This window comes from Jaculus jaculus, chromosome 9 (assembly GCF_020740685.1).
Source record: "Jaculus jaculus isolate mJacJac1 chromosome 9, mJacJac1.mat.Y.cur, whole genome shotgun sequence".
In the NCBI taxonomy this organism is placed as follows: domain Eukaryota; kingdom Metazoa; phylum Chordata; class Mammalia; order Rodentia; family Dipodidae; genus Jaculus; species Jaculus jaculus.
The window spans coordinates 89,778,899-89,791,193 of record NC_059110.1 but is presented as its reverse complement, the minus strand read 5'-3'; the positions used below and the strand labels follow the sequence as shown (position 1 = coordinate 89,791,193).

At 36.5% G+C, this 12,295-nt stretch overlaps 1 long non-coding RNA gene across 1 annotated transcript; it reads right to left on the bottom strand.

Annotated features, from left to right (window-relative positions):
• Positions 1–1,493: 1,493 nt before the first annotated feature.
• LOC123463360 lies at positions 1,494–4,924 on the bottom strand. The gene is made up of 2 exons (XR_006638900.1): positions 2,578–4,924; positions 1,494–2,337 (listed from the first exon to the last, which is right to left on the bottom strand). It is a non-coding gene; the product is annotated as an uncharacterized LOC123463360 (long non-coding RNA).
• Positions 4,925–12,295: the final 7,371 nt, after the last annotated feature.

Here is a 12,295-nt window from a genome sequence, read left to right as displayed (position 1 = left end):
TTCACAGATACTATTCCTTTCTATCTTCCATTTGCTGGGATTATTATTTTATCATGCTTTTCTAATGTATTACCTGTATATATAGAGAGACAGCAACACAATTAAAGCAGTGAGCCTTCATATGTGCTTACTGAATAAAAGTTTTAGGATTTTTGAATCTTTTTTGTTCATTTTTATTTACTTGAGAGTAATAGAGAGACAAAGAGGCAGATAGAGAATGGGTATGCCAGGGCTTCCAACCACTGCAAATGAACAGACACATGCGCCCCCTTGTGCATCTGGCTAACGCAGGTCCTGCGAAATCAAGCCTTGAACCGTGGTCCTAGGCTTCTCCAGCCCAAAATTTTAGGTTTTTAACAACTCCCTTTCCCTACTTCTTCAAACAGCCCCAGAAGGTTCTTCCAAATTCAGTTCTTTTCAGGAACACATGAAAATATTCAATTTGTAACATTAATTTCACACAACCCTAATTCAACTCATCTGAAATTAACTTGTTTAAACAAGTTTAAACAAGGACTTGATGTTAAGTTCAAATTTGGGGCTCAACTTTCAAACACTGGACTCAACTGACCCATTCAACTTTAACTTGCATGCTATCAGATAATTTATATAACAGAAATGTCTTATTCCCCACCACACAGGCATTCTGTATGTACCTTTAAAGAAGCTTTCTGGCTCCCACTCCAAATTAAAAGCTGCTCAGGACAATGATTTTTGTCTGAATCTAATATACTCTTCTGGAATATTAATAAAACAAACATCATAATTACTGAACTAATGATTTATCTTTTATTTATTTTGTAACAGGTACTCAAAGACAAATTACAGTCCATATCTCCTTACAAAAAGCTGTTGTTAACACAGAAGGAAAATTTACAGGCATAGTTGGCTGAAAACCAAGCAAACATCCCCAGACAATTTCAAAATAAAACAAACCTCAATGTCATTTCATAATTTACTTCGTAACAAAAATGTCTCCCCAAACACTACTAGTGGACACTCTCCCCCAAAATGATTATTTAAAAAAAATCTAAACTCAGCCAGGTGTGGTGGTGCATGCCTTTAATCCCAGCACTTGGGAGGCAGAAGCAGGAGAGTTCAAGGCCACTCTGAAACTAAGTAGTGAATTCCAGGTCAGCCTGAACTAGAGCAAAACTCTACCTGAAAAAACAAAAACAGGTTGGACGGATGGCTTAGCGGTTAAGGCAACTGCCTGCAAAGCCAAAGGACACAGGTTTGATTCCCCAGGACCCATGTTATTCAGATGCACAAGGTGGCGCATGTGTTCTTTTGCAGTGGCTGGAGGCCCCAACGTACCCGTTTTGTCTCTCTCCCTCTTTCTCGGTCAAACAGTAAATTTAAACTGAAAATTAGGAATACCCTACATAGACTTGGGATGTAGCTAAATGAATATGTGCACAGCATGCGAGGCCCTCATTTCAATTCCCAGTATGTGATATTTAACCAAAAGATACATCGAAGTAACAAGATACTTGAGCAAGCTGTTTTTATTTTATAATAAGCTCCAACAAAATCCAGATGACAGGCTTTTTTTTTTAATAATGTGTGTAGAAACATACATGTGCAGTTAAAGGTAAGCGTGAGGTGTCGTCATCTTTCATTCCCACCTTTTTCTATCAGATAGGGCATCTTGCTGTATCAATGGTTCACTGATTTGGCTGGACTAGCCAGTGAGCTCTGGGTATCCCCTGCATCCACCTCCCCAGTCTGATCACAGGTGCATTTACGTGGGTGCTGGAGATCGTATCCAAAAGCAGCACTTTACCCACGGGGTCATGTCTGCAGCCCTCATAACTTATCCTCATGTTTTGTTCAGATTCTCCTTATATCAATATCCCTCAAATGTTTTGCCTCTTCATTTCCTGCACTAAAACTGGAGCCTTGAATAAAATTTAGAGTCTTAATGAAGATAGACAGGCTCCCTTTTCCGATCTTTTAGGATCTTGCAATACTTCACCAACAAATGAACTTACTCCTCAAATAGTAATTTCCCATTGCAGCAATTAAATACATCCATTTTAGCCTGTTATCTTTTTGTTACCTAGGCAACATCAGGGGTGGTAGGAAAGAATCCAAGTTTTTACTTCCTTAAAAGCACTGGGTTTCCATAGTGTTGACATTTACCTATTATGCACCAATTCCAACAATATTTCAAAGGTCCACCACCCACCCTCCAACAACCATTTGATTGGTTTTAACTGCAGCTGAAAAAACACAAGATTTATGTAAACTGAAAGTCATTATTGGGTCTTCAAATTGGCTACTTAATTCTTCTTGAAGATATTTCCAACAGCCTCATATTTCTATCCTAAAAAGCTTGAAATATAAAATTAGCACTTAATCCACACAGTATTTCTTTAAAAACCAAGCCAGACAAACAAGTAAGGTACATAAAAGTTTAATCACTGTGTACACACATCTGTAAAAAGAAAAAATTAAGACACACACACATCAAGTACCAAAGGAATCTCTTGTGGAGATCTAAACAATATTTTAAGATATGAAGTATGGCAATTTACTCATCACTACTACATGCATTTAAAGTTACATACTTACCAATTTGTCACTGTCTGCTTATCCCTGCTAGGAAAGGACAAAGCTCCTTAGAAATTTATTTCACTTTAAATCTTAAAGACACAAGCTGAAGCTCCAAGCTTTGTTAAGGGCTAGCCTAGAATACATTATTATACATATTCAGATTATGAATTTCAGATTTTAGAAACTATCTTCATTTATTAAAACATTTACAGTTGATTTACTGATTCACAAAGAGCACAGCAGGAAATATAGCTGGTATATACTGTTAGCATATATTGACATCTTAATTTCTTATGTGGGGTTAAAGCAATTTAACTTGAAACTCTTTAAACCTCAAAGATAATATATAATCAACTGGCCAGTATGTCCAATTTTGCTTAATTCCCATGCCCTAACCCTCAACTCATGAACTACTCCAAGAACAGAAAGAAATGCTCAAGATTTGTACACCTATGCAGTGTGAAAAAGCCAAAGTATTAATCTTTCAAAGAATTTTTGCTTGTATTTGTAAGATGTTGCATGTATGTATATGCATGTTTACATGTGAGCACACCTCACATGTAAACAAGTGTTATGTGTGCAGGCCAACGGTCAAAGTCTCAGGTGGCTCTCCACCTTACTTTTCCAGAGTCTCTCTGAATTCAGAGCTTACCAATATTCTAGCCAAGCTAGTTAGCAAACACAAAGGACCCTGTTTTCAGCCTCAGCAATGGGGTTACAGGCAGTACACTGCCACAGACAGCCCTGCTTTTCACTGATTGCTGGAATCCAAACTCAGGTCTGCTTGCTTACCCAGCAAGCATGTCAACAACTGAGCCACCTCCCCAACTGGGTATGATTTTCTTAAATGCTATTTAAGTAGAATACTTATTCCATCTCAACAAAAGGAAAAAAGCCATGTTTTAAAGTTTTTGTATATAGTCTGGAAAGGCAGTTCAAAAAAATTAAAAACTAGGGAAATAATCATCTTAGTATTGATTCCATTAAGGCATAAAGATAATTTAGAACTGCTCACCTCTAACATTATTTCAGTTAATGTTAAAAGGCAAAAAATGTCATACATAAAATTATAAAACAGTACTCACCAGAAAGGCAGCTTTAAAGAGATGGTTTTAAGGAAAACCATTTCCACTGTATCTACGCCATTTCTTATAGATTAAACTGTGAAAGGCAACGAAACTTACACCCTTGGGCAATTTTATAATCATAAAACAAAGTGGATATCTCATAAATGATATTATCAGTAGATAAACCAATTCTGGATTTTAAAAGTTTAACATAACACATGACTTCCAAACAAAATACTAATTCATTTAGGCTGGCTAATCACTCCCAGCTGTATCTCAAGCAAGACAGGGTAACACTTGAGGTGAAGAAAGAGGAAGTCATACATTTTAGAATCAATGCTACACAAATAGAAGGATGGTTCAGGCTTATAGAAATTAGCTTGTATCCTGTATTCCTCCATGTTACCAATTATGAACATAAAAATATATTAGAAGGTCAAAGAGAAACTCAAAAAAAAAAAAATTAAAATGTCATCCTTCACAACATGCCACAGCTCCACTGAACCTCACATTACATGACATTAAACACAGGGTCTCATTATACACCCTCATCTAGCCCGAAACTCCCAATCCTCTCACTTCCAACTTGAGTACTGGGATTACAAATGTGTACTAACAGGCCTGGCTAGGTAAATTTCTTGACAGCCCTCATTCCAATAAGAAAAGTCAGGTTTAATATTCTTAGTTCAAAGCAAAATGAACCCACAGTGGTATACCCAACATAAGTTACAGTTTACAAAGATGAACAAAAAGTATTTACAAATGTTACTAAAAAAAGGTTAAGGTTTAAAAAAGCAGTATAAAAACATTAACTTATGAATGTACCATCTCTCACTGCTAGTGGTGAGGAAAACTTGCTTTTTCTTAGATTGAGTCATACTGCAGAAAGGGAAAAGATGAGTGAAAGCCACCATGAAGTTAAAAAAAAAAAAGACCCTGAACCTGAAGCCCTATCATATACCACATGGGTGAAGCCAACTGAAACATTTCCTCTTTTCCTTATGTTCACCTTATCAAGCACAACCAGATAATAAAGGAGTATTACACCTTTATTACTACTGAAAGTCAGCAAATCTAGATCTTTGGTCCAAGTGATCAGCTCTTTAAAGTGTCCAAAGGACCAAATATTTATACTCACAATTAACTGCACAGCTTTCTTCTTTGTGTGAGTTTTATGGATGTGTTTGGGAGGGGGAAAAAAAGGAACATCAGGTACTTACAGATTAAACTAACCTGTACTGGCAGGGCTGTGGGATTTTTCTTCTCTACCAGTAAGTAGCAAATGCTGAAATTCTGCTGCTAGTTAACAAAAACACAAATTGTATTAAACTGAGGAGTTCAATCCATACTTTAAAAAGTCAATGTGCATTTTATTTCCTCAGAGCCTGATAGTAATACATTTAAAAATTTCCCTAAATTAAACAAAAATAACCTTACATTCGCTATTAAATTTGAGTGACCTTTTGAGAATGATCTAGTAACAGAGGAGCACTTCTTGTACATACCTCAATTTTAATCAATAATGTATATAGCAACATATGAATTGTGCTTGAAATTTTGGTTACACCAACCAGCAAGGGGAATATCTTTTTTAAAATGTCTGAATTTAAATTATATACACTCCCAGGGGTAAATTACTTTAAATTCAATTTTGTGAAACTTGAATTTTAAAACCATGAGCAGGAAAAGCAAAATTCTATTACTTTCCATGGAAGCATTTCTAAAACCTAATATGCAAAAGGTAATTGGCTTAATAAGTAGATGGCCCAACTTTTTCATTAGAACTTACAGAAACTGAAAAAATTCTCTTGGCCAACTTGGGTAACTAAACAGCCTGGGAAATGACACTACAAACTCCTATGCTGACTTATTAATAATATGTTAAAAATCATCAAAATAACTACAAATTGTAACAGGGTGAAACCTCAAAAGAAAAAAAAGCCAGTATTCTGTTACTTCCTTTTTAAGATTCTGTCTAAAACACCTATATTATGGCCTCTCTCCCACATAATTATCAGTTTACATAATATATTGGAAAAAATATCACTCTTCATTCTTCTTTCATTTTTTGGTGCTGGAGATTGAATCCAGGGCTTCATACATGGTGAGCATGTGCTCTATCACTGAGCTACCTCCAGCTTCGTTCTTCCTTTTTATCCAACTTGGGCATCAATGAATTCATTACCAAAGGAGAAGGCATATATTCTGTAATCATAATTAAGAACAAGAAACCCCCCCCATACTGCAACAATGTCAGAGGGCTTAGAGAAAACTGCCAATAAATAATTCCATCTTTTACAACAGAGCACTTAAGTACGTGGCCAAAAAGTACATTGCTAAAACTGCCATATCACATTACATACACATCACTGCTGCAGTTAAAATAATTGGTGGAATTCAAGCAATCAATGTATTCACATTTACCACCTCTAATTTGCTCAAAATTAAAATAATGGACTAACATCATAGGCACTCTAAAGACCCTAGCCATGAAAAACTTCCATCTATTGAGCCAGTCTTGATTAGCTAATATTAGCTTTAATAAAGACCTATTTTACACTCAAAATGCGTACTTCAGTATTACAAGCCCTACTTAAAATTAAAAAAAAAAAAAAATCAACAAAACCCTCTTTTTGAGGGAGGGGTTGTTTCTGGTCCCAAAACTATGTGTCCAGGCAGATCCTCCAACTCACAATGATCATCCCACCTCAGCCACCAAGTGGTGAGATGACAGCAGTGAGCCACTTGTTCTGGCTAAAGAAAATAAAAATTAAGGCATAGTTTCACCTGAAATTTTCTATGTAGCCCAAGCTAGTACCCAACTCATAATTGTCCTGCTTCCAGACTATGATTACAGCATACAACACTGATTGGCCTCCAAGGAACGTTAACCAAAGGTAGACCTGGACTCGTGACCAGTCTTCTACCCCAGCCTGCTAAGTACCGATATTAGTGATGGAAAAAACCATGCCTGGCTCCAAGAAATTCTTTCTCTCTTTTTTTCTTTGGGGTTTTCAAGGTAGAGTTTCACTCTAGCTCCGGCTGACCTGTAATTCACCATATAATTCTCAGGATGGCCTTAAGCTCATGGCAATCCTACCTCTGCCTCCCAAGTGCTAGAATTAAAGGTGTGCACCACCACATCCAGCTGGAATTCTTTTGTAACGTATGTATTTTAGAGGGAGAACATGGGTGCACCAGGGTCTCTTTAAACTCCAAGCACATGTAGCACTTTGTCTGGCTTTATGTGGATACTGGAAAATTCAAACTCAGAGCAGCAGGCATTTGAAGCAATCAATTTTATCTGCTGAGCCATCTCCCAACAAAAGAATTTCTTCTTCTGTGTTTTTTTTTTTTTTTTTTTTGAGGTAGGCCACAAATTAAGTCTCAGGATTGTCTCAAATTCAAAATAATCCTCCGACCTCTGTCCCCTAAGTGCACCACCATGCCAGGCACAGAGAGGGCCTTCAACTGCTGCAAATGAACTCCAGACACAAGCACCACCTTTTGTATCTGGATTTGTGTGAATATTGGGGAATCTCATTAGGGTTGTTAGGCTTTTCAGGCAAGTGCCTTAATCACTAAGCCATTTCTCCAGCCCCCTGCACCCCCCTCTTAAAAATTTATTTTTATTTGAGACAGAGACACTGAAAGAGAGACAATGAGTGTGCCAGGGTCTCTAGCCACTGCAAACAAACTCCAGACCCATGCATGTGCATCTGGCTTACATGGGACCTGGAGAATTAAACCTGGGTCCTTAGGCTTTGCAGGCAAGCGCCTTCCTTAACAGCTAAACCATTTCTCCAGCTGTGAATTTTTTTTTTTTTTGAGGTAGGGTCTCATTCTAGCCCACAATGATCTGAAATTCACTATGTAGACTAGGCTATGTCTAAAAATAAATAAATAAAAATAAAACCACCACCCAGCACTCAGGAGGTAGAGATAGGTGGATTGCTATGAGTTCAAGGCCACCCTGAAACAACATAGAGAATTCCAAGTCTGAAAACAAAACAAAGGACAACCTGAGATACACAATGAACTCAAGACAGCCTGCATGTGATACAACATGAAGCCTGCCTCAAAATACAAAAATAAAATTCACGGTAAGGAAATAAACCTTTAAAAAGTTGGATTCCTATAAGTTTTAGGGAACTCATACTAAAGTTCTACTTTCCCTACTTCGTTTTATTGTTTTGTTTTGTTTTTGGAGGTAGGGTCTCACTCTAGTCCATGCTGACCTGGAATTCACTATGGAGTCTAGGGTAGCCTCAAACTCATGGCAATCTTCCTACCTCTACCTCCCAAGTGCTGGGATTAAAGGCATATGCCACCATGCCCAGCTACCTACTTCTTATGTATTACCAGAGTAAGATCTAAAACAGCTATTTTGGGGGGCATCTAAGGGCTTGAGATAGCAGGCTTGAAATTTTATTATTATATAATTACGAATATCTTCTATGTAACTGACTTCACGTATAAAATTATTAAAGTGCTTCTTTTTGCTTAAAAAGATCACATTTAGTTTGTCTTTCAAGATGAGTCTATTATTGCATTTGTGTATTTGCAATCAAAGTATTTCACTATTTCTCCCTTAGACTAACTGGTTGAATATATGAGGTAGTGCTTACCATTAAATATGTTGAAGTTTAAAAAAATCAGAAATTGGGGACTGTGAGAGATAGCTTAGTGGTTAAGGCCATTTGCCTGCAAAGCCCTAGGATCCTGGTTCATTTCTCCAGGACCCACATAAGCCAGATACATGAGGGGGGCCTGCATTTGGAGTTCATTTACAGGGGCTGAAGGCCCTGGTTTGCCCATTCTCTCCCTCTCTCTGCCTCTTTCTCTGCATCAAACGAATAAGCAAACAAAATTTATTTTTAAAAAAAAAAAGTCTCGAAACTGAGTTGGAGAAATGGTTTAGTGGTTAAGGCCTTTGCCTGCAAAGCCTAAGGGACCCAGGTTCAATTCCCCAGTACCTATGTAAACCAGAAGCATCTGGAGTTCCTTAGCAGAGGCTAGAGACCCTGGTGCGCCCATTCATATTCTCTCTCCATGTCTCTCTATCCACTTGTAAATAAACAAATAATATATTCTTAAAGAAAAAAATGAAGCCAGATGTGGTCATGCATGCTCTAATCCCAACATTCCAGAGGCACAGGTAGAAGGATCCCTTTGATTTCAAGACCAGCCTGGAATTACAGAATGAGTTTCAGATCAGGTTGGGCTAGAATGAGACTCTTACCTCGAAGGGGGTGGGGGTGGGGGTGGGGAAGCACACTAACTTATAAAAAATTAAGATACATGTCTAACGTCTTTACACTCTAGCCAGTACAAGTGCTGCATATGCCTATGTTGCATAATTATTCCAGCTGTGTAAATCTGAACCACAGAACTAGAAAGATACTAAAGGACACATTCCTCCTCCCACTTTTCAAGCTGGCCTCAGATTCCCACAACTCTCCTGCTTTCAGTTGTTTCTTAAATTTGGGAATACAAGTGGTGAGACACCACGCCCAGGTGAAAAGACACATCTTAAAATAACCTATTATAACTTTCAGGGAGTTGTGCCACCATTAATAAATCCCTCCTCTGATACTAGTAAGCAAGAATCTATTCTCACTCTAGCATGGAATTAGGTTAGGAAGAAAGACTAAACAGGTCTATAATTACCAGGTTCGGTTTAGCTTTAAATGTGCTGTCAGGAATTGGCCAAAAGGCATTGGGCATACTAGGCAAGTGTCCTACCAATGAACCCCTTTTGCAGTTGCAATCTTAAAATATGTAATTAACTACATTATAAAATATTCAGAATATCTTTGGTGATTTAATTTTAATAAAAAATACACTTCTAATTGAGTCAAAATTGGAATGTGTTTTTTAAGCTTTCAAGAATGAAAACCACAAACAAGTCCCAGTTTGCTGCTATCTGGATAGGATGGTGCTCAAACATAAACAACAAATATAATCCAGATACACGTTTTGGCCTCTATTATACACACATACAATTTTTATAACAAAATAAAAGCAAATCTTAAATAGAAACAAATGTGGGTACTATTCATTTGTCCAATTTATATAAATCACTGTTCAATAAAGGCTAAGAATGAACTTCAAACTATTCATTCTAAAACCAGTTAACTATTTTTTATTTACCACATCACCCCATTTCATTGTGTCACCTGACAATTATTAGCCTACCATGTTAAATGGTCTGTAACAGCCAACCATTTCATATCACACCTGTAGTCTACAACTATACATACCACACAAGCACAGACATATCACCTTCCCACTCTTCAAGGGCTCTACATTAACATTTGCTCTAGTGTGGTGAGATTGGAAATAAAAAACATGAAATAATAAACATTTCCAGATGACCTTATAACCTTGATGCTCAATGCATAAGCTTTAGATTAGATTTTAATACCCTGTGGCATATTTCCAATAATTAAACATCCTTGAAATTTAAGCATTAAGAGAAAATAACCACTATGATTTTCCTACAGGTAAAAGTAAAATAATTGAAAGAAACATTTCATGCCTCCGAAGGCTGCTAAATATTATAGAATATACAACTTTGTATGTTTTAACACCACAGTCAAACGTGAATATTAATATAGAGCCTCCTCTGCCAAAAGAATATAAAAATCCTAAGTTTAATTAAATTTAGGGGCCTTCACCAAACTTGCTGCAAGTTTGGGGACATAAATATCCAACAGCCATAAAGCTGTGAAAGCCCCTGTAAGGAATAAAATAAATCCCACTTGCCTCAGACTGAACAGGGCAACACTGAGACTCAGCCTCAGCCTGTCCTATGGCAGGGCTATAGGAAGAAGAAAATTTTAATTTTAGAAAAACATTACCCAATCCATTAAAAAGACATGCATTAAATTTTTTAAAAATCCCAATGATCAAGCAAGCAATGGAATGAGAGCAGCTATTTTTTGTCTCAACTGCATTCTGAGCCCATATTTATTACTTCTTGGTGAATTCCTCTTAAGTTCAATATGTAACTTGATCAGTGGAATTATTACTCTTCCCATACATACTGGCAAATGTGTGACAGTAGACAAAAGCCAATCAAAAAATTCAACTTTATCTACTGGTCATTTTATAATCAGTAGCACAATTTGTAAACAGAAACTAGTGCCAGACAATTTTTTCTTCTCTTCTAAAAAGGGTGATAATATGGATAGATGGAAGGCAGAGCCAATGCTGCCACAACCTAGTAATATTTCAGCTTTCTTAAATTATTTCTATCACAGTGCCCATAGGATTGTATCAAATAACCAAAACTAACCTTCTGTAATTCATTTTTCACGTCATCTATTATTTATTTCAACAAAATTTGTTCCCTTTGTGATTCAATAACACTATGGACCCCAGAAGCAGTTAGGTAAAAAGGTATTTTTCTAGAAGCTTAATTATTTTTGGATGCATGCAAAAAATTCGCTTCCCACAAAATAAAAGGGCACCACCTCAGAGCCATATAGCTATGAAACAAGACTCTATATACTTATGTTATTTAACTGCCATGCATAAAACTTTATGTTTTTCTTTTTGGCTTTTCGAGGTAGGGTCTTACTCTAGCACAGGCTGACCCAGAATCAACTATGTAGTCTCAGGGTGACCTCAAATTCATGGCAATCCTCCTATGTCTGTCTCCCAGGTGTTGGGATTAAAGGCATGCACTACCACGCCTGGCAAAACATGTGCGTGTGTACACACACACATTTATTGTTTGTTTGGGGTATGGTCTCTCTCTAGCTCAGGCTGACCTGGAATTTACTATGTAGCCTCTACTTCTGCCTCCCAAGTGCTGGGATTAAAGGCAAGCGCCACCACACCCAGCTAAAACTTTAAATTTTTTAGTTACAATTGTTTTTGGTGCAAAACGTAAATCTTGTTTTACATAACTTTTTGAACTAGCCTACCAATCCATTTGCACTTTGTTGGTAATCCTGTAACATTGAGATATTTTGTTTAGAAAAAAAAAAATTCCTATTTAACCTTTCTAGCTTTAATCATGACTTTTTAAATATCAGGTTTTCTTTAGAAATATGAGAAATGTGCTGCCAAATCTAAGAGGCATCTGCCTATTCCAAAATTTTAGTTAGGCAGGTATTCATTAAGACAAGAAATTATGTAACTGAGCTGCTGGCAGCAAAAAGTAATGCATTTTTGATAATATGGTATTTTCTTTACAAACTATGGAACTTTTTGTACCTCGATGATACCACAGTAGAGGAGATATAAAAGCAGAAGAAAATACCAGATATAAAATGGCATTCAGCTCTAAAATATTTATACTGTTTCGTAAATTGAGTAATTTTTACCTGTTAAAATACACTCTTCTGTAATGAAAATCTCTTTTAAATATATTCACCCACAAAATTAAAGGCTTTTTTGCTTTAATTCCTATTGAGGAAGTTATTTTTATCCAAAGCTTTAACTTCAAACTCAAAAAAATTAATCTTGAGTTCATTATATTGATAATTACTGTGTAGACTTGATTAATCATAAAACTACTCAAACAAAAGCTAAAATCAGAAAAAATATTCCCCAAAAAGACCAGTAAAGAGCTACTATTACAAGCTTTCCAATACAAATATTGAACAGCAGTTATCTTCTACAGAAAAGTTCTCTATAGAATACAATAAACATTCAGT